Source organism: Felis catus, chromosome B3 (genome assembly GCF_018350175.1).
Source record: "Felis catus isolate Fca126 chromosome B3, F.catus_Fca126_mat1.0, whole genome shotgun sequence".
Lineage (NCBI taxonomy): Eukaryota > Metazoa > Chordata > Mammalia > Carnivora > Felidae > Felis > Felis catus.
In genome coordinates this window covers 17,236,645-17,259,079 of record NC_058373.1, presented here as the reverse complement: position 1 = coordinate 17,259,079, position 22,435 = coordinate 17,236,645, and the positions used below count along the sequence as shown (strand labels likewise).

The following is a 22,435-nucleotide window of genomic DNA, read 5'->3' as shown; positions in this document are numbered from 1 at the left end:
GAACCCTCCCTTGTGCCCCCCACCCAAGATTAATTTTACCGATTTAATCAGTCAGTGCGACCAGGGGAAATGGCACAAACATTTTCTCAGGAGATGTTTAAACAAATTTGTGAATGCTCTGTTATTGGCTTGGCATAAACAAAGAACAGCCTTGACCCAGGGACATGGTACTCGGCTCCCAATTATTATATCTGCTCCAAAGACAAAGACACAACAGGCCGTTGTTTACAGGGAGGTATCTAAGTGTAGGTACAGAAGCACCCGGGGTGCCATGCCAGCTCCAAACTGCATCAGCACCATGACTCTGCTGATGAACTAAGAGTGTTGGACGGTGCACCAGCAGGAAAAGAAAGGCTCTGGAACCCAAAAGACCTGCCTGCGTTTCAATCTGAGTTCTCCCACGTATTTGCATCAGGCATTCCTTGTCTGTAAAATGGAAATGATCATACCTGCTTCCTCAGGTGGACGGGAGGACAAATTAAGCCAGACAAACTATGTAACTGCCCAGCCTTCAGTAAATGCTCACATACAGCCATAGATTTGTGATTTGAGGCCTTTCTACTTCCGGTTCCAGAATTGTCTGGTCCTGCATCATGGGGGGATTTTTATTTCCTCCTTTTCTCCCAACATTTCCTTTATTTTTTTTTCTTTTCTTTTTCTTTTAAGTAAGCTCCATGTCTAGCACGGAACCCAATACAGGACTTGAACTCACAACCCTGAGATCAAGACCTGAGCTGAGATCAAAGGGCAGATGCTTAGCCCAGTGAGCCACCCTAAGGCCCCTCCCACATTTCCTAAGCACTGTCATTGCAGGTTGGGTTTTCCTGCAGACTTGAAGGTGAAGTTACGAATGTATAAGATTTACTAAAGAGCAACATTTGCACAAGGGACAGGGGAGGAGGAGACGATGGATGTGGGCTGGAGGTGAGGGGGCATCTGACCAGGATTCTGTTCTGACAAAAGTTTTACCAGCCCTTAAGGAGCTCCGAGCAAAGGGGGTCCATTTGAGGAGTCCCTTGTTGGATGGATATAACTAGGTCCCTAGGACCATTGCCATGCTCAGGGGCTGCCCTAAGAAGAGTGTGACCTTGGCCAAAAGCTGAAGTGGACCCTAGGAGAGCCAGCAGCTGGAGGCTGTCAGCTAGTGACACTGTGCAGCTGGACGGTGAGTCCTGTCTGAGAGGGGAGCCAAGCCATGCATCTGTCTCTGTGCCCATACGGCTCTGATGTTTAAAGTTGGGATCTCTAGATTAGAAAACTGTATGTTTTGAGTGAGAGTTTGGTTATTCTTTTTTTAATTTTTTTATTACATTTATTTATTTTTGAGGAATAGTGAGACAGAGCGTGAGCCAGGGAGAGGCAGAGATAGAAGGAGACACAGAATCACAAGCAGGCTCCAGGCTGTGAGCTGTCAGCACAGAGCTGGAAGCAGGGCTCCAACTCACGAACCATGAGATCATGACCTGAGCCAAAGTCTGACACTTAACCGACTGAGCCACCCAGGCACCCTGAGAGTTTGGTTATTCTTAGAGGGATGCCTCTTTAAAACATATGGTTATGGGAAAGGAAGCAATTTCTTGACTTGTAAATACCACCTTGAGTAATCACCTCATGAGAGGTTGAGTCCATTACCCACAGTTTACCTGTTCCTACTCAAGTGCCAATCTCCTTGGAGTTTACCTGGTTTCCATATATGCACTGCTAATATATGACAATATAGCTAAGATATTACCATCCTCTGCAGGCCTTTAGGAAGGCATGAAATCAGCCATTCATGATTGTTAGATCAGTCGTTAATTTTTTTTCTGTTTATTTTCCCTAGCCCCTCTAAATCTATTGGGTCTAAAGCTTAAGGAATACCATCTTCTCTTTGGCAGAGTCCTGCCTTAGCCACTCCAACAGTATGCCCCACACCGTTTGATTTGCTTATTTTGTGGATGCCAACTCAAAATGGGTTATTTAGATGGTTGATTAGGAACCTCTCCTCTATTTATTGTTGAGAATATTCAACCTTTGATTTTTTTTCCATCCCATTGTATTTTTCTAAAGGCACAGAATAGAATTTCCTTTGCTAGAAACAACATAAACAGTTTAGCCATAACACAATCCTACAATATGCAAGTAACTTGTTAGAAGATATTATAGAAGAAAAGACTCTATATTTCCAATGAAAACAAAAAGAGAAAATACCTAAGGATTAACAAGAAAACTTTACTGGGGTGCCTGGGTGGCTCAGTTGGTTAAGCGTCAGCTCAGGTCATGATCTCACAGTTCATGGGTTCAAGCCCTGTGTCGGGCTCTGTGCTGACAGCTCAGAGCCTGGAGCCTGCTTCACATTCTTTTTTTTTTTTCTTTTCTTTCTTTTTTTTTAATGTTTATTTGTTATTGAGAGACAGACAGAGCATGAGCATGGGAGGGGCAGAGAAGGGGAGACACAGAATCCGAAGCAGGCTCCAGGCTCTGAGCTGTCAGCACAGAGCTGGGCATGGGCCCGGAACTCACAGACAGCAAGATCATGACCTGAGCCATAGTCAGAGGCTCAATCGAGTGAGCCACCCAGGCGCCCGGCCTGCTTCAGATTCTGTGTCTCCCTCTCTCTCCGCCCCTCCCCCACTCACTCTCTGTCTCTCCTCTCTCTCTTTCTCCCAAAAATAAATAAACATTTAAAAAAAAACAACAACAGAAAACTTAATGCTATTAAACAATACAAAAGACAACTTGAGTAAATGGAAAGACATACCATATTATTAGATGGGAATAATCAACATTATCAAGATGTCAGTTCTTCATGAGTTAATTTATAAATTTACTGTGATCCAAATACCAACAGGGTTTTCTTTTTTTCTAATTAGACTAATTCTAAAGCTGTCATGAAAAAAACAAGATAGCTAAGAAAACTGTAGAAGAACAGTGGGGAGCCCTAGCCTTATCAGATATTAAAATAGTCCGTAGAGTCTTAATTAAAACATGGAGGTGCTGGTGCATGAAGAGACAGGCCAGTGGAACAGAATCGACAGTCCAAATATAGACAGAAGTGCATATGGAAATTTAGTGTTTGATAAAGGTAGCCTCTGAAATCATTTGGGTAAAGATGAATGCTTCACTTACTGGCACTGGGGCTTGGGTGACCATTTGGAAAAGAAATCAAGTTGGGTCCATCCATCATACCATACGCCATCATTCCAAATAGATCCAAGGTAAAAATATAAACAACAAAACGATAAAAGTCCTAAAAGAACACGGGGGAATTCCTTTATAACCCTGGGGTGGGGAAGGCCTTTTTAGTTGCAATACATAATCCAGAAGCCAGAAAAGAGAATATCCATAAGCATGGATTTTTTTAAAAAAGCAAAAACAAAAAAAAAATCTGCATAGCCAGAAACCATAAGCAAAGACAAATGCCAAGCTGGGAAAGATACATGCAGCTTCTATCACTGACAAAAAGCTAATCTTCATACTTAAAACACACACACACACATACACACACACACCCTTTGACTCAGCAACTTTGGAGAAGACATTTACCCAACAGATATACTTGCACACATGCAAACGGACAATTATGCAAAATTATTCATTATAGCACTGTTTGATGTGGCAAAAGACGAGAAACAACCCAAATATTCATCAATAAGGAAATAGATACCTGAGTTAGGACAATGGCTCCCAAACTTATGTGCTTACTAGAATCACTTGAGGATTTATTTATTTGTTTGTCTGTTTGTTTGTTTATTTATTTATTTATTTAAATCTCAACGTTCAGGTCACCCCAGACCAGTGAAATCAGGCTCTGGAAGATGGGATACAGATTTCTTTCTCTTTTTCTTTCTTTCTTTCTTTCTTTCTTTCTTTCTTTCTTTCTTTCTTTCTTTCTTTCTTTCTTTCTTTAATGTTTATTTATTTTTGAGAGAGAGACAGAGTGTGAGCGGGGCAGGGGCAGAGATAAAGGGAGACAGAATCCAGAGTAGGCTCTAGGCTCTAAGCAAGCTGTCAGCACAGAGCCTGATGTGGGGCTCGAACCCACAAACCACGAGATCATGACCTGAGCCGAAGTCACATGCTTAACCAACTGAGCCACCCAAGCGCTCCTTTCTTTGTCTTTTTAAAATTCCCCAAGTAATTCCAATGTACAGATAAGTTTGGAAACCACTAAATTAAGGTTTATCCATCCAGTGGAATATTATTTAGGTGCTAAAAAATAGAGATCTCCATGGTATAGTAAATGAATAAAATAACAAGCAGAACAGTGTGTATGAAGGTCATTATCTGTGTAAAAAGAGAGAAATAAAAATACTGGCATTGGGCAAATGCTGAAAGCAAAGACCCCCGAGAAGGATGATTCTGTGTTGGGTCTCATAGATACATTTTTGTTTTCATTTCTGAGCCATGTAGTTATAACCTGTACCAAAAAATTGGAATTGAGAAATAAGTACCTATGATAAGAGGCTTAAAGCAGGGCTGGTTTTTACTATCGAAAGTACTAAGTTTGTCAGTAATGATGTACCCTTTCCCACCATTAATCTTCATCCATTTGGGAGTATATACAGGATGACGCACATAACATGTTCTACTGGGTACAAACAGGGACTGTGAGTTTCAGCTATGGAACCCTGGGATTCTCAGAGCAACTGAAACTCTTTGGGCCGAGTGAGGCCACAGAGCTTAGTCCTGTCCATCTCTTTTCGGTTTACCCAAGTGTCAGCCTTAGGGTATTTACTGAAACATGCCCTCCCAAAAAGCTTGGCTTCTGTCTGCCAGGATACCTTGCTGGGTGATGTGTTCTCTGTTGTCCCTTATCGTGCCCAAAGTTAGTTTGGAACTTCCGGTATGGGCCAGGCATTCCTCTAGGTGTGCTGAAGATACAGTGAGTACAGCAGATGAAAAGTTCCTGTCCTTATTGGAGCTTGCATGCCAGGGACGGGAGAAGACAGGCTACAAAGCCAACAATTGGATAATCAGATAAGAAGGATGATAGTTAAATCTCATGAAGAAAATTAAACAGATCTGTGTGATAGTGGTCAGCAGGTGGGCACGGTGGGGCGACATCTGAGCTGTGACCTAAATGTTGAGAAGCACCCAGCTACTCGCAGACATAAAGGAGCCTTCTGGAAGAAAGAGCAGGGAGAGGGACCCTGCCAGAAACACTGCCCATGGCCGTCTGGAGACCAGAATGTATTGGTTTGGTAGATACCTAGGAGCACCACTTTGTGAATCTGCCTTTCTGCCCCTGGTTCTTCCAGCAAATCTTGCCAGAGAGAGGTACTAGAGAGAGGAGAGGGTCTGTGGAATGCTCTACAGGGAGTGGGGTGCTTGTGGAAGGCCTGCCCAAGGTAGGAAGTAATGTTTAGGCAGAATAGGAATTTGCAGAGTCGAGGAGGCAGAAAAGGATCAAACTGGCCAAGGAAACAGCATGAGCTGAGAGCAGCTGTGTCTGTGGAAATGACCTTTGAGAGATGTGTAGGGGCAGAGCTGCAGGGACTCCTAATCTCCGGGCTTCGGTGGGGGGGGGGGGGGGGGAACACATTAGCAAGGAGCCAGTGGTGGGAGAGCATGAGGAACTGACTGGGGACAAGGGGAGAATGAGGACGGCTTGCAAATGTTGGGCAAGACTGGAGTGTGCTTATGGTGGGCGTGTATCTCCAGGAGGTGCACAGATCAAAATATGACCCAGATTGCCCTTGCCTTCAGGACGCGCGGGGTCTGCCAAGGTGGACTGGAAGCTCTGACAGTGGCACTGACAGAAAGGCGACCGATTTCCAAGCAGTTCCGCAGGGCCAGGGAAAGCGATGGAGAACAGTGGCCTCTCCCGGGCAGGCAGGGGTAAGGCCTAGAAAGCAGAAGGCACAGTCTGAGGGAAGGGTGTGTGTGGCTGGCTCAGGGACCTGTGACAGGAACAGAGTGGCTGGAGGGAGGGGTGCTTGAAAAGAAGGAGGCTGCATGCCTAGGCGCTGGGGCCAGGCTGGAAGGGCCAAAGGGGGCTAACTCCACATTCTGCAGGCTTTTTACGGGTGGGCGTGGTGACTGGAGGGGCCGAGAGGTTTCCCTAGGAGTGCTTGGAGTGAGGCTTGGTTGGAGCAGGCAGGCACCACAGCCTGGTGGAGAGTGTGCGCTTTGGGGGTGATGAAGAGGACCCCCCCCCAAGGTGGCCAGTTTACCCTAAGTTCTGTCCTGCAGGGAGTCTTTTGTACCTTTTTTTTTTGTTTTAAACTTGGACCATCTGGCCACCAGTGAGAGCCTAGCTTATCATCAGTGTAGATTCAGTGGGGAAACAAGTGAAGTGGAGATCCCTCCTGGGTCCAGCTTCCTGGTCCCCTTCTCTGGCCTCCCCTGCCCTCCATCAGCACAGGGAGGGGCCTCTCTGGAATCTCTCTTTTGGAGGTTGTGTAGACCTCTGAGGTGATTATGCACCTCCCCTGGGCAGCCCCAGGAGCCGCCTCACTCGAGAGCAGAGCCTCCATGCTGGAAGCTGCGGATTTTCTTGCTAGGGTCCTGAAAACCGGGAGGCCAGAATGAGGAATGGATTGTGATTCAAGTCAAACCAGAGGCGGAATTACCTTCGACTGCAGTATCCTGGGTGAACTACACCCTCTATGGAAAATGCGAGTTAACCGTTTATTTCTTGGCAAGTGAGCTTAATGCCATCGTCTCAAGTTTTCTTTTTATATATGCTGCGGAACACAGGCACCTCCGAGTGAGATCACAGCTTGAGAAACTTGGGATGAATCGGTCTAACAGGGCATCTGATTCACCTCTGTGCCATTAACTGCGTATCGTGTAAGGAAACAGTTTTTAGTACAGGTATTGAAATCAACTTCAGAAAAGCCAGAACTAGAAACTGAAGGTGGAGGAGGGGTGCAGCTGGCAGGAAGGAGGGTCCACTGCATTGGCTCTCACTCCCTTTGGAGAGTTTTTAAACCCAAAGAAGAAGAGGAGTAAGAATCGTGGCAACAAAACCTTTACGGTTTTGCACAGAACAAAAATGATGTGAAGCTGCAAGTCAGCAGATCTCGCCCAGGGGCTCTAAAGGACGCCCACTCGCGTTTGCTTTACTGGGCAGCTCCTCATCGCCTCCCCGCTGCGGGTTCCTTTTGTCTCGGGTGCTGCCCCCAGCTCCGGGGCGAGGACGAGCGAGCTGGCATCCTGCGCCCTCCCCGTCGCGGTGGACCAAGGTTGTTTACTACTTTCTACTCCGAGTAGCACGCCAATCACGAGGGCCCGCCCTCCCCGCCGTCCAATCAGCTTGTTGGGAAAGTCCACCTTTCTGCGGGGCCCAGGCAGCGACTGGCTGGAGCAGCTGTCAGTCAAGCGGGCATCCCGCAAGGATGCAGCAGGAGTATTAGGGACGCGATCACCAGAGCGGAGGAGGAGTAACCTTCCCCATAAACAAGCTGTGGGGCCCCCCCAATAAAGCGGGGGGTGGGGGCTTCGAAGCACTACCCAGCCCTGGGGCCCCGCTGGAGCGGAGCGGGCTGAGCGCAGAGTCGGGGAATCCCTCCCCCCCTCCCTCTGCCTCCCGCCCGCCGCCGCTGCAGTTGTAAACACGTTTCCCTCCATGTCTGTTTTCCCTTCTCTCTAACAGTGGCCATTACAGGCTGCTGTTTACCAAAATCCCGTAGGGCAGAAGCATCTTCCCGGCCCCTGTGCTCCATTGCCATCGCCTCCCTGCCCTTATTCTGGCCTTTTTATTTTCCACCCTCTGGTCCGGAGAGTAAAGGAAGCTGGGTTGTGATCAGTCTTGTTTTCCTTTTATTCTTGCCCATGTGGGACAAGTCATGCTTTGTCAACATGCACCATTTTCTGCGGAGATCCTGCTTCCTTTTTAAATTGCATGCAAGGGCTAGATGGATTTTGGTTAGGAACGCTGCAGCCCAGGCAGGCGCTGCTCTGGAAGGACTGGGTGGGTTTTTTTTGTTGTTGTTGCTGCTTTTGGACACATGGAATGCTCTTTTAATTCTGCGTTTTCTTCCAAGATGGGTCTTGAATCCTTTACTGACGGGTAGATTTGAGATAGGTACACCCCACCCCTCAAAAAAGGGACAGCATTGTGTTGAACTGTTTTTGTACCTTCTTCTGTGATCTGAATCAGGTTTCCCATTTCCAGCTGCACAATGTGGTTGTATTCAGTGTGATAGGGGCGTAGTGGACATGAATTATTTGCGACAGGGCTGCCTGGAAGATGCGGAGCGGAGTTTGCGTGGCCTGGAGCAGCTCCAGTGTCTGAGGCTCCTCTGTTCTGTTACACAGGCTCCAGGCAGGAAGCACAGGCAAAATGGCAAAATACAGCATGTGGCATTCGGTTCAAAAATGCCCATTCTAGGAGCTGCTATTCCATATAACATCCAGTCTGATTTAGCTTTTCTTTTTAAAGGGAAGGAAAAGTTATCTATGAAGGTGGCTGGTTTGGGATATTCTCTGATAAGCCTTGTTCAACAAAAAAACGATTTTGAGGTTCTGGTTTGCTGAGTGGAGGTTAGGCCTCCTTCGTGTTCTGAATCACAGCCACAGAGAGAGAAAGCATCGGGTTTTGGATTATAGGAATTGCAGCAACATACTCTCGAGCTGCAGCCATGGGGGAAGAATGGAGTCTGGGGCCCATCTCAGCCTTGCAGCCTGTGTACTTTTTCAGTCTTGGGCATTGGAGGTGCTTCCAGGGAAGGAAAAGGGTTGAAAAGATACATTGCAAGTATAAATGTAAGGAATGGCACGTGGTGGCCAGGATTTGCAAGAGCACCTTCCAGACCTACTTAAGCCCCAGGAAACATGTCCTATTTCAAATTAGCCACCACATCTGATTTGGATTTCTGTCTCTCGCTCTCTCTTTCTCTCTCTCTCTCTCTCTCCCTCTCCCCCTCTCCCCCCCCCTTTCCCCCCTCCCTCTCTCTCTCCCCCTCTCCTCTCTCCTTTTCCTCCTCCAGTCATCCATTTGTACTCTTTCCCCTGCTAGGAGTATTTTTCCAAGATGATCAAGTTTATGTATATCCTTGTGTTTTTGTTAGAATGGGTTCAACTGTCACTTCACGATTTGACAGAAAGAGCTTCTGTGAGTCAAGGGGTGAGGGCAGGTGAGGGAGAGGGCCAGAGCTGGGCAGCGTTCGGCCTCAGGGCCATGACGTTCCTGGCAGCATCATCACAGCACCTTGTGAGCTACCAACTTAGCAACTGATTGAAGGCAGAAAGCCGCTGCGGGTGCCGTAGGGATGTCTGCTCTGGCTCCGAGCCCCCATTAGCTCAGCTGGGCAATTTCACATCTGTGAGCCTCAGTGTCCCCCTGCACGAGCTGGGAATAGCGTGTCTGTGCCATCCTGTAAGGACCAAAGGAAATACCTTAAGAAGTACGCCTGCCTCTCTGCTTGGCCCCGGAGGTCCCCAAGGCCCTGGCTCCCCCACCCCCTCCGGTAAATCATCTCCTGGTTCTTTCCTCTCTGGCCCCTCACGTGAGCCTCCTGCTTTTCAGCGTGGCCCAGCAAGCTCATCTTTTGCTGGGTTTTTGCGTCACCTGCTCTTTTCTGGCCAGGTCAGCCTGTTCATTTTTCCATGCCAACAAGCCTCTACGTGCCAGTAAGTCACGTCTGAATAACCAAAGCATGTTTCCCTGCTGGAGAATGCCAGGGCAGGCCGGTCTGGGAGCCAAGTGGCTTTCTCGAGTTCAAATAAGCAGGGGAAGCAGAAGGGCCCTGGTCGTTCAGCTCCTCAGTGACTTGAGACTCGTTTTGAATCACCTGGGGAATCTCCTGAAATCCTGCTTTAATCCCCACCCCAGTGTCAGGTTCCCCCTTTCTTTCCCACATGACTGGGCTTTGAGCCCTCTGTCCTTTAGCCTGGCTTTGCCTCCAGGCCCCCAACCCCGACAAGTGCCTGTCTGCCACCCGCCAGAGTGCTCAGTGCTCCTGTGACCACAGCACATGTGGACTTACTTCCCTGGCCTCCCCAGTTCCAAATGGCCCCATCTTCTAGAACCAACTTCACACTGTCCCTCATGAAGCCACCCCCACTGCACTTGTTCCTCACCTTCTTTTCTTGTGAGTCATGTTCTCCCCCACTTAATGGGACATGGATGCATTCTTGTGTCCTCATCGATCTCGTGTTCACCTTTTACTTTCCAGGTGTCTCCCAGTCCCGGGAAGAGGCACTATTATATAATGGTGCTCTGTGGGCTGTTGAGCCAGACACACTGGCACCTCCAACACATGACTGACCCTCTGAGCCTGTCTTTCCTCATCTGTAGAAGGGGGTGATAATGCCTTTCCCGTGGGGGAGCCATGAGGATTAACTGTGCTTGGCACTGAGTTCGCGCCTAGTAGGCACTTAGTAAGTGTGAGTTCTCATAAGCGTTGTTGTTCTTTGTTTTTATCAGCCATAGATAGACATTTCACCAACTTTACAGGACCAGTGAGAGATTAACTGAGAATTATGCACAATCACTTGTTAGCGAATCCCATTAATGTTCATTTATCTTACTTCTGTCAGGACAGGCACCTTTTGTTATACTTACGCTCTTTTGTGTCCCATCCGGCAAACCCTCAGTAAAAACCTCTTTTAAAAAATTGCTCTTTGTGTGTGTAAATTTCAGAACTTGCTCCTTTATCAATAGTGATTTTTTATGAAAATGAATGCTTCTAGGTCAGACTTCTAGAACCTCCATCTTGAGGGAATTGGGGCCAAACAAGAAAATCTGAGCCCCTGAGTTGTGTGACCAACACCTGGGGCCTGATGGATCCCGACTGATTCATAATCAAGTGTGTTTTTAAAATAACAGGGTTATTGGGTAGGAGTTCAGAGCAGTGAGAAAAATGATAACATTTGACATACGGCCAGCTCCTTCCAACGCCGTGCAGCTGGTCGGCCTGCAGAAGCAAGCTGGCCCCTGATGCAGGATGGCCACAGAGGCCAAACCATGAAGCTGCCGTATAGGGGGCAGGGTCACTGTGATTCCCCACTGTCACCATGGGTGAGAGATGGGGTGTGCCCAGCTCTGCCCTGCTTCCCGTGACCCCAGTCATGGGTACCCTTGAACCATTAGGACTATTAAGCTTTTTTTCAGCAAACATTTGCGGATGCCTACAGGGCAGGTGCTCTGCTAAACTCTGGGGTGCAAAGATACAGAGCCATTCCCTTCCTTGAAAGAGTGCCCCGGGACCACCGTAGATTTCCCGACCCAAGCAGGAATTGTACAAGCAGGCATTTTGACGGGCATGATCCATTTTCGTCACCTGGGGAGGCTTTCCAACTAGTTGTCTATACCTTTGTGACCTTGGACAGGTCCCTTAATTTCCCTCAGCCTTGATTCCCTCCTCCTCGCAGCATAGAGGATATCAGAGTGAGGGGCAGATGAGAACGCATATGTGAACTGCTTCGTGCTATGCCTTTGCTGTGCCTTTTAGAAGGAGCCATTGCTGAGTATGGAAAATATTGAACCGTAGCACGCATGCTTGCATGAATCAGTCTGCTGAGTTATTTTAAGTTTGCATCTGAAAATAAAGGGTGGATTGCTGTCCAAATATAAAAGAATTGGATCCAGGCTCTAAAAGGATGTTTGCTGTTCTTTAGCAAAATACCATTCTTCTTAAGTTTCATTCAATCATTCCGCAAAAATCTGAGCATCTGTTTTGTCCCAGGCACTGTGCTTGTAATGGGTGTACAACAGCAAACAGAACACTTGCTTTCTGCTCAGCTCGGGCTGACACTTGGACAGGGAATGTAGACGTTAAATAAATAGAAGTATGATGATGGCCATATAGGGGGAAGCCTGCTGTGTGTTTTAATATTTAACACCTGCTATGTGCGTTAATATTTAAATGTATCTTGGGAAGGTCTTTCCAACTAAAAATAATGATTTGTCCATTTGCCTGCAAATACCTCCTTTCTCTATAGGCAGTAGGCTGTTCATTTTTTGAGTGAGAGGTTCTGTTATTTGGGAAGAGAGCAGTTTTATAATTGAAAGTAAGCTGGAGATGATTCAGAGGAGAGACTACATGTTGGGTTTTCCTTGGCTTGTGCGTTGAAGTGGCTTAGGGAAAGTGGTTGTGTGCCAGTGGACAAGGGTTTAAAGAAGCCACCCCAAATTCAGGTAAACCATGTTGTGTATGTCTTCGAAAATAAATGTAAATACCCAAAGCTCACACCTCTGTTCTTCATCTAGACCAGAGCTGTCCTGTAGAATTTTATGTGATGATTCAGATGTTTTAGATCTTACCTGTCCGGTAAGGTCGCTGCTTAGCCACATGTGGCAATAGAGCACCCCAAATGTGGCTAGTGGGACCGAGAGATGAATTTCAGATTTTATTTAATTTTTAATTAGTTTAAATATTTGAATAGCCGCTTGTGGCTTGTGGCCACTAGATGCTACAGATCCAGACAGAAGATTAACTGATGAAACTCTTTCCTCCTGAAGTATGTATTTATTTTGATTAAGGGTAACTAAGACCTGTACATTTCATTTTTCCCGTCATATTTACAGCAAATAAAGGGGGCATGCACATTTTTAAAAATGCAACACAATCAGTTAGACCAGCTGCCTAATTGCACACATTTTCTGGGCTGTGAGCCTTAATGACCTAAATACTCCTAATAACCTAGGAACTATAAAACAAGCAAGTCATATTCTATAACTGAATACCAGTGGGTTTCTTGGCTGAGAGAAAGCAGTCAAGGTCTTTGGGGTTCTATCAAGTGGCTGTTGATGCATGGACATTCAAAAGCTTTTGTGAAAATAAGGTAGATTTTAGAAATTTTGAAACCAAATTAAAACTCTCATTCAGGTTTAAAATTTTATTGGAGTTTATTTTCATTTCTTCTTTTGGTTCATCTGTGGGGTTTTTGTTCCCCCTGCTTTGTTGTTTTCATCAGGTTGGGAGAATAAAGCCTGGCTGGTCAGTTTCAATTTTATTTAAATTCATTTTGTCTTCATTCCTTCTAATCTAGCACAGTCCTGTGTTATATTGAGATCAGAGTGCTTCGGGGAAATGTTGAAATATAAAAACATTTTCATGAAAACATTTCCACTTACATTTAATTTTTCTTCTCAATAGAAAAATATTTCCAACTTAATCCTTCCTCTCCCCTCTTGAAATGAATTGCATGCTTTAGAAATAACATCAATCCACCCAAGTACGCAAGGACAATCTCAGCCATTGAATGGAGATATAAAGGCTTAGAGCATGGTGGGGTTCAGAGGCAGAGACTGCCTTTCAGGATGCTGATAAACATGGGTGAGGCCCTCAGAGGGCCCTCGGTTCCCCACACACCAGCGCAGCAAACCAGTGCAGCACTTAGGTCTGGGCCTGCCATGGAGAAATCTCTCACTCCGTCTTAACCCATCAGCATCGTAGAGCTTATTTTGAATAACTTGTGAGTGTCTGCCAGAGCAGTCGATGTTGAAACTTCCTCTTTCCAAACCCCATCTGACATCTGGGACCAGCTATGCTAGAAGGTGTTTGAACACGCCATGGAGTGGCTCACCCGTTTCTTAAGGAAAAAATGGCAAGCAAGCCCCTCTCAAGGGCAGACTCCTGCCTTCCCTCTGCCCTTTTATTTTGTTGTTGTTCCTTGGTAACTTCAAGCCTACTAGGAAGCCCAGCCTTAGGGGAAGGTGAGCCTCTCTTCCAAGGAAAAAGTAGCCGCTCATGTCCAACCTAGAAGCACCTCCAGTGTGAGCTACCCTGTGCTATCATTCCAGTCTGCAAAGTGCAGGGATATGAAGGCTGTGTGAAAATTTAGTGCATTCACCTGCATTGTAACGAGCAATGTACTGAGAGCTTACTCTACAACTGCTCAGGCACATTTCATTTAGTTTTTACAACAGCCAGTGGGGTGGATTCTCCTGACATTGTTTTACTGTTAAGCAAGTAGAGGCCTGGAAAAAATCAGTTGTCCATTGTCACACACACCTGGTAGGTAGAAGAGACTGTATTTGAACCAAGATATGCCCAATTTTAAAATGTATGCTTTCCTGGGGCGCCTGGGTGGCTCAGTCGGTTGAGCGTCCGACTTCGGCTCAGGTCATGATCTCACAGTCTGTGGGTTCGAGCCCTGTGTTGGGCTCTGTGCTGACAGCTCAGAGCCTGGAGCCTGCTTTGGATTCTGTGTCCCCCTTTTTCTCTGCCCCTCCCCTGCTCATGCTCTGTCTCTCTCTGTCTCAAAAATAAATAAACACATTTAAAAAAATGTTTAAATATATGCTTTCCTTTGCTGTACTCCGTCTGTAGGCTTTGCACCCAGAACAGCAAATTTTTGGTTACATGTTTTCTCCCAAGAAAGAGCTCATGAAAACAAAAATTTCCAGTTTTTAAGGTTTGCCCTCAAGACGGGAAAGAAATTTGTGGGTTCCTAAAACAATAAGAAAATGAAAAGTCATTTTATTGTGTCTGGGTTTTCTGATGAAGTTGTGGCTTTTGTAATCAGGTAGATTTTTCAAACAATATCAAGATCTCTAAGGTTTTTCCTTAAATGAATATACACATCCCATTCTTACATGTGTTGATTAACCATAAAGTGATTCAGCTATAGGATGTTATAGCCTAAATATAAGAATGTATGAGTGTCAGAATTAATTTCCTCAACAAGAAGAAAGAGTCGGCAAATTCAGGAAGTGTAGTTCCGCGGTCCTTTCGTATTGTTACATTTTTGTGCAGGCAAAGTCGCATGCCTTGGTCATGGGTACTGATTCTTCAGGTGTTGACTACTCCCTGATTCCTAACTGTTTGATCAAAGCCTCGGGCCAATTTCGTTTGCTCAGATCCAAAACCAGGTTAAAACTTCTTTCAGACCCAGTTCCTAGCACTGACCACAGAAGTCTAAACACTGGTGCAGGCTCTTCAGGTAGACCTGTGGGTCCTGAGCAAGTGAGACTGTGAACTCCATTGACAGCAGGAACCTTGCCTCTCAGAGCCGTTTCTCCAATGTGCTCAATCAATAGTCTGTCCAATGAAAGCATGAAGAGACAAAGAAGTACCATCAAAGCCATAGGGATAGCCGAGACTACCACACCAGCTTTCGTACGCTGTCATGCGGGAAATCTTTCCAACATAAATTACGTACTTCTTTCCTTCTTAGTCTAGTGAATATAATTTAATCATTTCTGGCCAACTTGGGGACATCAGTGAACATATATTGTTGTATTATGCATAATATGGTGATAGCCTTAAGGCGTAGTGGGAGGCAGTTTGCCGTATACTGAAGATTTCTTGTGTTTATTGTGTTCTTATGGTTTGGCTTTATCATTTTTATGTCCCCATTTCTGTTTAACAGACTTACTGCAGTACGACAAGGAAGCTCCGTCAGCCTCTCTGTAGGTCATTATTTGCTGCTTCCTCTTTGCTGTGGGTACTCTGAAAACAGATTTCTAAGCTTGCTAGAATTATGTGTAAGGTGGGGCACCTGGGTGGCTCAATCGGTTGACCACCTGATTCTTGATTTTGGCTCAGGTCATGATCCCAGGGTCCTGGGATTGAGCCCCACATCGGGCTCCATGCTGAGCATGGAGCCTGCTTAAGATTCTCTCTCTCTCCCTCTGCCCCTCTCCCTGCTCGCTCTCTCTAAAAGTAAAACAAATCCTAAAAAGAGAGACAGAGACAGAGAGAGAGAGAATTATGTGTAACAGTAAGTAGGCTGTAAGATCTAGCTTCTTTCTGGTCCTTGGCTGTGGACCCCCACAAACATGTTTTTGCTGGATAGTTGTGTTCCGGAAGGGTGTGGTATCCATCTGTGAGAAGTGTTTTCCCTTCACATGATCGTGTTTTTTTTTTTTTTTTCTTTTACTTCTCTCTCTGCATCACGTGTCTGTTTCTCTAGTAATATGACAGTTGCTGGAATAATTAAAATTAATGGAACACGTTTATCCACATGGGAGTGATTGTAGTGGTCAAAAAACATTTTCAAAAGGCCTGCAATCCCCCCTTCTGTATCCTGGACCAGCCCTCAGCACCTAGTTTCATGACATAGTATTTTACAAGGGTCCCCTTGTATTTCACTTTCAGCTAGCTATGCCTGAAGGGGCTTTTCCACTCCCGCCTGGTATTGGTTCTCCCTCCCCTGCTGTCATCTCCCACTCCTGGTCTTCATCCTAGGCCCACGCCAACGCTGCCAGGCAAGACTCCTCCATGCGTTCCACTTCCAATGCTCCTGCACCTCTCCGTTGTCCTATTAAGGGTCTCTCCAGCAGGCCCTCCTTCTAGGGGCTACCACCTTTCCAGCCTCCATTCCACTGGACACCTCTCATTGCTGAAGGCGTTGTAAGCGAACTTGATTTCCCTTTGGGAGGCAATGAGGTATAACAGAGCTGAGATCTTAGAGCGAAGCCAACTGCCACCCGAGGGCCCCCTCTATTGGATAAGTCAGGCCGGTCTTGGAGCCTAGATCTCCTGTCCATAGAAAGGAGTTTGTACGGATCCAGTCAGCACATTCTTGGTGTGAAAGCAAGGGCTTAATCCAGTGGCACCTCACTCCCTTGCCTTTTGGGATTATTGCTTCTGTGTGGACAGGTAGCCGCAAGGGTTGACAGCAAATTTCTCATCTCCTATCGCACACCCTGTGATGCTGGGAACACCAGAGCAAAAATGGTTGCTGTCGCGCATTCATTTCTGGCCTCAATTTTCTATTATTCCCCGATGAGGATCCTTTCGTTGGAGACCAGTATCTGGAAGAGAAAAAAAAAAAAAAGTAGATCAAGCTTTTCAGATGAGATTTTAGTGCAGCCCCGACAGACTCTTTTTATTGCCTTCGCTACCACATAGTGGTGGATCAGGAAACTGTAGGGCTTGCAGGGCTGGGAAATTGCTGCCAATGGAGTGAAGATTCTGCTGCTGAAGGAATCTGATCTCTTTTCTGCATAACACAAAGAAAGCAGAAGCCCATATCGTCTATAGCAGATGACAGAGTATATGTCCAGTTCGGAAAAAAATACATTTTTCTCAGTACCTTTAAAGCAAAAAGACCGAGTTGTGAGAAGGATCTAGAAGAAGTCGTATGCAGTTTACTGGTGTCCATTTTGTTGCTGCTTTTTGCATTCCTCAACCATCTTACTTCCTACTCCCACCCCACTGGAGGATACTCCAAAGATAAGTGAACTGTTAGGCAATATGTGAGAAAGGCTACGGTCCTCAACATGTACGCCCCGTTCTCTACCGGCCTCTTTAGCTGGTAGCAACAATACTGCTCTCGGAATCATCTATAAAAAGTAGGCATTTGCCTCATCTCCAAATTAGGGGTTTATCTTATTTGCAAAACACTTTTGGGGCCTTTGTCTGGGATGGCAGGGTGTTAGCAACTCTGGTCCAAGTGGGAAGCACACGAAGTTAAGTCTCATTCAAAGCGAGATTTTGGAGTTCCCAATGGTTGATTGGCATGTATCCTTAAAGCTCAAGAGTTTCTCTGTCCATTCAGTTGATTGACTATGCTGTAGTTGTTTTCTTTTCCTTGATGAACTTTTTAGGAACATTTACTTTTGAACATGTAAATTTGAAATAATCTCAGACTTACAAAAAAAAATAGTTACAGAAAGTACAAGTTTCTGAACACCCTTCACCCAACTTCCCCAAACGTCAGCACCTTACATAACCAATTGAGGCTTATCAAAACCATCATATCACCATGACGCGGTACTACGAAGCTCCAGACTGGATTCAGATCCCACCAGTTTTCCCCTGTCTGGTCCTCTATCCAGTAGAGGATCCCGCCTCACATTTGTGGTCGTGTCTGTTCTGTTTCCTCAAACCCAGGTTGTTTTCTTCAGTCTTCCTTGGTAGCTTGCCACCTCCACACTTTGGAAGAGCACAGACCAGTTATTTTGCAGAATGTCCTTCTCTGGGTGTTTGCTTGTGATGAAAGTCAGGTGACATCAAGAACATACAGTGTTAGCAAGATGACCACAGAAGTGCCACTGTGCCCTTCCCAGTGCATCCTGTCTGGAGACACATCATGCCCATAGGTTTCATTTCTGATGATGTTAATTTTGACCACTTGGTTAAGATGGTCTCTGCCAGTGCACCCATTGTTAATCTTGATCTTTGTAATTAGGAAGCATCCTTCAGAGGTGGCTAGTCCTTGAGACTAGCCTCTTCATACCGTTCCTCATTATTCTTTCACTTCCCAGTTTTAACACCCATTACTGTGGTGTTTGCCAAATGGTGGATTTTTCTATTTCTGTTTTCTACACTTAGTAATTGGAATTCTACTCTGAGGACTCTATGTATTTTTAAAATGAGGGACATAAAACTTTTTAAATAGCAGTGGCAGCTCCACTTTTTCTGGGAGGACAATTATGAATGACATGCAGCAGAAAGATATGCAGAAGCCTGAGAAGTCTCAAATAGGAATGTTATTTGAGATGTCGTTGCCATCATTTCCCTTCAGAGGAGGTGAAGTAGAGGGGAGGAGATCTCAACCGCCCTCCAAAAAAGTCCTCTTAGTATCTTGGTCCTGGCTGCAAGTGTCTCTTGCTTTTGAGGACTGAGAGGGCACAGTTGCAAGACTGTCTCTGGAGCACAGCCCTGAATGTTTTGGATGGGTTAGGAAGGCTTACGCCACCATAAGAACTTTAATTAATACTATGAAATGTTATCTCTGAGCATTTTAGGCTATAATTGAAAGGAGTGCTCAAGATACGGTTTCCTTCTTTTAGAATGTACACTATTACTCACATGGCAAACAATTTAGAGGAGCCCCTCCCTCCATTTAATTAAATTTCAGCAGCCCCAAATCCAATGCGTGTGAAGAAATCATTATTTTGAATTCTTTATCCTGAAAAGATTAAAATTACTCTTAGAGGTTTTTTTTTTTTAATTGGGCTATTCTATTCTTTGATTGTGATCCTTCCAATGTGATTTTTAAAAATATTTTTACTTCTACCTTAAAAGGATGAAACAGTATTTATATGCAACTACAATATTTTATCAAAAGCTTGTGCATCTAATTGAAAGGACTGTGAATGGCTACATTTTTAAATATCCTGCAGTCCATCCCAGTTTGTAATTTTATCATCACACTCTGGCAAGATCACACTCGGTACATTAAATTCCTGTGGCCCTCATTTTTCCCTCACTGATGTTTGTAACTCCTTGCGGATTAAATTTTAGGAGCTTGAAATAGAACCGTTCCATTAGGAAAAGAAAAAAGAACCTCACACACCCCAAACCGTCGGTAGCTGCTCATTAGGTACGGTCAGGGGACTCACATTTGCCGGACCAAGCAGGAATTTTGATGGTAGAATTGACGGTTCTGAATTAGGTTGGATGAAAAATACGTACGGCTTTTAAAGGTGTGGCCGCACAGAATTCATGCAACCGAGTCCTGAGGTTCTTTTCGTGTTTGCAGTGCCTTGGTGAATGTCCTAAAGTTGGCGGCTGAGCGGAGGGGGAGAGGGAACATTTACTTGAGTGTTATTTCTAGACCGCAAGCCCAGCGCTGGAAAAAGTTCCAGCGCATCCGTTAAAGTTAGTGCACGTGCTCGGGCGGACCGGATCCCGGAGCGCCGCCGCCACCGCAGCGCCGCAGACCCCTCGTGGCCGCCCGCTTCTGCCCTGGCTGGCGGGAGGCGGGGCTCAGCAGGCGCGTGCCCGCGCGGGAGGACTGGCCGGCCACGTGACCACGCTCTGGCCACGCCCGCCGCCGCCTCACGTGGTCTCCGGACACCATGTGCGAGAGTGGATGGAACAGGGAGCGGCCGGGTGTGGCATTCGGGTTTGGGAAGACAGAAGCGTCCTGATTTCCCGCCCCCTCCCCCCCTCTAATTCCTTAATCCCGATAGCGGAAAATGCAGAAAGTATTTCTCATGTATTTCCGATCATGTCATCTAATCCCTTTGGTGGCTCAAGTTTCTTTATGGGAACGTGGTTTCCGTCTCGAGGGGTCGATCCCACGGTGCCAGAGCCACGCTGCCTCCCTCGGGACGGGGGCGGTCTGGGTTTCCCGAAGGTCGATCATCCATTTTATGGCAAAGAAGTAAACCGTTCTAAACCGTTTCACTACAAACCCTGGTTTCTCCTTAGCGATAATTGAATTTTGATGGAAAACCGGCTGTCCTAAAGTTATGGGAAGAGGGTGGTCCACCCTCCGACTTCCGCGGCATTGTTGCCGCTTTGCCGCGGGAGGAGGCTCGCGGAGTAAATAACTTGGATGGGTCCCTCCACGTTCGTTGCTTATGTGCTTGTGAGCAGTGCACAACGTAAAAGGAAAATAAAAGATGGAAGTAGGTTTGCAAAAGAGAAAAATTAATATGGAAGGAGGGCGTGCGTTCTCAAATTGAACCAGGGTCTCATTGTTACGAGCTAACGTCCAGTTACGTGCTCCACTCCGATCCCGGACCGCAGCAGAACCGCCTGGGGAGCTCGTGCGGTCCGCGGGGAGGTGTTGGTGCCACCGTCCCCCGCCGCCACCACACGGACGCACGTGCCCTGTTAATTTCCTGGCACCCGTTGCGTACGGAGCCTCGTGTAAATCTTCGGCACACTTATTTCTGCCCATTTCGTGTGGGAAGTTAAGGTTCTTTTCGGTTTACTTTCTGTTCACCTTCATTAAAATGCGGCAAACCGAAAGGAGTTTATTAATGGAGATCCCAGTGTATAGAGAGATTTTATTGAAAAGAAGAAGGGCTCGAATGATAAAACCTCATGTTAAAAATCAGAAACAGACTCTTGTTATTGTTAATAACTTTGAAAATGGAAATCCAACTTTTGATAAATTATTTCAGAGGAGTAGTTCTAGGGACCAGACATTTGGTAGGTAACTATGTGTCTGGTCATCAATTATAGTGATTTCCTTGCATCAGCTCCAGAAAATCAGAATATTCATGAGCTTTCTGCTCTGACTCAGACCTTCAGGAGCCATGAAATTTTCCTGTTGGGATGAGAGGAAGTGCTGTCGGTGGTTTTGGCAGCTGAATGAAACCAGAAATAGATAAGCAGGGTAGAGGGGCGATGTCCATTTGTCTGGTCTTATCATCCTGCTTTTAATTTGTGAAAGTTAAAGTTTAAAAAAATTATATTAAACGTGCGATCCTTTTTAGAATTCACGGAGTACGTTGAGGAAGTGGTTTTGTTTTTGTGAGTTTGTTTAAACAAATGACTGAGGTTTTTGTTTTTCGCTGTGTCTGGCCAGGCAGCAATGCTACACTTTTTTAAATTCATGAAATACTGACCAGCGAGTCTGTTCTTTAGCACTCCTCTGCTTTTGTGATGGGAAGACAAGGAGGCAGACACCAATGGCGCCTCTTACAATGGAGGTTTGTTTGTTTATTTTTTAATTTAATGGAGGGATTGTAGATGGCTTAAAATTTCCTTGTGCCAGGACAGAGAAGGGGGGGGGGGGGTGGGTGGGAGAATAATTAGCCCATTTTAAGCAACTTTAGCAATAGCCGATCCATAGGCATTAACTTTCGACAGCGACAGAAGCCTCTTTCTAGACCTCATCCTGTGATGTTTTAAACAAATTTAATTTTGTTTGATTAAAATCTTTCTTAAAGGCCGAAATTCGCTGAGGTCATTTTTTCAAATTTTTTGGTTATATACTAATAAAGATGGCAAGTTATAATCTTCTGTTGAAATATGCGGGAAGCCTATCCTTCACCCCCTCCTTCCCTGAAATGCCAGGGCTCCCTTGCCTATTCTGAGAGGTCCTTCTCCGGCACTCCTGCCTCGTACACACCCTTCCATCCCGTGGTCCACTCAGCCGGAAGTATTCTTGGCTTCCTGATGTGTATCTTTTAGGACAGGAAATCTTTACCTTGAATTCTTATCTACATGTACAACACCTGGGGTGTCTTCCAGACAGGTGCACTCAGGTTTTAAATGAACAAATATTTAATCCAGAAGAATTTATGAAAAAAAAAGGGGGGGGCTGTTTGTATTTTTTTTTAAGCCATTGTTGTTAAACACCGTGTTTGGAGTGGTACGAATTCTGTGCTCTACCAATTTGTATGAATTATGCCATTTAAAGTAGAAATAATTAAGAAATATTTCAGTGCTAGGTTAAACACAGGAGTGAAGTTTCCACTTTTTTATGTAGTCAAATTCATTGCCTTTTGGTCCTTTGGGATGGTGCTGAATGACCCTGACAGAACTATAAGGCACAGAAATGAGCCTCCTGCAAGTCTGAGAGCTGAGCTCCTGGCATTCAGTACTTCTGTTTATCATCATCTGTCTCCCTGTTAAGTTACAGCTTCTTGTGGTCCTCAGTCTCCTCATCAATGAAATATCGCTGATACCTTTCTATGACTTATGAAAGGAGGTTATGAGAACTACAGTAGAAAACTCTGTGTCATGTGCACGTGCACGGTACCTTACTGGTTAGAAGCACGGACCCTCGAGTCCTGTCGCTTCAGTTGGAATTTCTGCCTCTGCCTCCCGAAGCTCCTTGACTCCGGGCAAACCACTCTCTCTGTACTTGAGACTATGGTTCAGAGGACGGGAAAATAGGCCCTCCCTCTCAGAGTTGTGGACATTAA

The 22,435-nt window shown here is 45.7% G+C and overlaps 1 protein-coding gene and 1 long non-coding RNA gene across 4 annotated transcripts in view; one reads left to right on the top strand and one right to left on the bottom strand.

Annotated features, from left to right (window-relative positions):
• IGF1R (insulin like growth factor 1 receptor) overlaps positions 1-22,435 on the top strand; it is a 310,805-nt gene that overhangs the window by 193,188 nt on the left and 95,182 nt on the right. The gene's annotated exons all lie outside the window — the stretch shown is intronic.
• On the bottom strand, positions 15,713-19,626 carry LOC109500537. Its single transcript, XR_002158142.3, has 2 exons — positions 19,242-19,626; positions 15,713-16,633 (listed from the first exon to the last, which is right to left on the bottom strand). It is a non-coding gene; the product is annotated as an uncharacterized LOC109500537 (long non-coding RNA).